Here is a 2,137-nt window from a genome sequence, read left to right on the forward strand (position 1 = left end):
AAAATGGAGATATTCCATTTTTTCCGATCTTCGTAATTATCTTCAAAATTTCGTATTTATCCGCGGAAACTTAACATTTATCTTTCCTCGCAAACCAAGCGTAAACCGTCATGCGGCTTACAGGCTGTTGGTTAAGAAATCGTAAGTTGGGCCTCGAGTCATGTCTTAGGTCCCTTTGGGCCGTCTTCTGACTCGAGGCATTTATTACGGCTTCTCTCGATAAAGAGTGAACTTCCCGCGTTTTTTACCGTAAAGCTTGATCGATGACTTAGAATGGCGGAAAACATGAAATGGGTTTGCTACAGTCTTCGGGAGATAGCATCGAAGGGTAGACGAGAATGCATGGACTAATGTCGTATCGACGTCTCGGAAGAGCTCGGTCGCTACGACAGAGCGGAACAAACGCTCGGTCGCTATGACCGAGCTTGGCTCGAGCTCGGTCGCTACGTAGCGACCGAGCGGAACACGCGTTCGGTCGCTGTGTAGCGACCCTTTTCAAGCTCTTTTCTGATGTCTCGTGTTTCCTCCGCAAAGCTTTTCTTAAGGAAGAATCTATTTCGAAAAAAGTATTTGTCGAAGAAGGTTTTTTCGTTTCCTTCTTCGGGGATTCGGACGTTAACTTCGTCGTAACCGTTTTTGACCCCAACAGTTGGCCCCCAGCTCGTTAGGATCGTGGGTTTCTAGTGAGATCCCAACGTGCGGTATGGCGAGTTCGGAAGAGATTGGTGTATTTGGGCGAAGTTCATGTCCGAAAATCCGCAAGTAAATAGTAATTTCTCATGCCTATAAGAAGGGAGGTAATTTCTTCACAATCTTTACACTTACTGATTCTCATAGAGAGGTTTCTTGAAAAATTATTTTCTCTTTCTCTCTATCATTTCCTTCTTGACAAAAAATAAAAAACACGAGATGTCGAGTAAGAAGAGGAGTTCGAAAAAAGGGTCCTTGCCCGCGAATATTTCTGAAGAGCTCCGTGTGCCAAAGATGGAATTCGTTCCTCGTTCGGTACACCCAGCCGAGAACGAGGCATGGTGGTTGGCGTGTTACGTTCGATCACGTCTCCCAAAGAAAAATCATTCCCGGTAATGAACCATCACCCGGTGGAGGAAGGTGCACCAAGTAGGAGTACTAGTGAATTCCTCGAGGTCATGCGGTCGTTCTACCATATTTCGTACGCGGTGGAGTTCAGGGTTCCTCGTCGAGGAGAGTGCACTAGTAGTCCCCCGGAAGGTTACTTTACTTCTTACGAAGCATTTGTGGTGCGCTGTCGTTTGTGGTTCCCGATTCCCAAAATTATCGTCCGTGTGTTGGATCGTTTCGGGTGGCGATAAGCCAACTGAATCCTCTTGGCATCCAGCACCTCATTTGAGTTCTGATCCTGAGTTACGAGCATGGTCTCACCCTTACCATTGATCATTTCGAAGCGCTACTTTGGTTACAGATCATCAAGGATACGGATACGTACAGGCTGGTTCCTCGGAACTTCATGTCAGTGGTAAAGGGTTTTACTTCTAATTTCAAATCGTGGAAGAATTTTTTCTTCTTCGTTCGTGTAGACGCCGCGTCCGTTGAGGAGAGTTGTATCCCATTGTTCCGGAGGTTGCCGAACAATCGTCTCTTCATCAATCCTCTTGCTCCGTTTCCCGAGGAAATTATTGCGGTGAGGAATCGTCTTAGGAACGGTCCTTTTTTCTGGACTTCCTTTACGCCGAAGAGAGTTCGAAAGGCGTTGAGGTTTGTGCATCCTAGTCCAGCTTTGGGCGGAGAAACAAGGAGTGATTCCGAGCCTATTGACCAAGGTCCCAACGCTGCTCCCACGATTGCGACAGGACTGAATTCTTCAAAGGGGAAAGATATTGACCTCGGTGACCTAGTGTTTTCGGTGGACGATTGCATGCTTCCAGGATGCGATCCGGATCTTGCTTTCGGCGATGGAAGCGGTACGAGCGAGGTCCCTATTCCGGTCTTTGATGATTTCTTCGCTGGTCTTCCGTCGGGCTTCGATGTTCCTCCGGCCACAAGCGAGTCGGGGAGGCCGAAAGTCGTCGCGGAAGGATCTCGTAACATTAACGGGGTATAAACTTTAAGAATTTATTTTATTATTTTTTTTTTTTTTTTTGCTTATAACGTGTCAATC

Source organism: Brassica oleracea, chromosome C8, assembly GCF_000695525.1.
Source record: "Brassica oleracea var. oleracea cultivar TO1000 chromosome C8, BOL, whole genome shotgun sequence".
Classification (NCBI taxonomy): Eukaryota; Viridiplantae; Streptophyta; class Magnoliopsida; order Brassicales; family Brassicaceae; genus Brassica; species Brassica oleracea.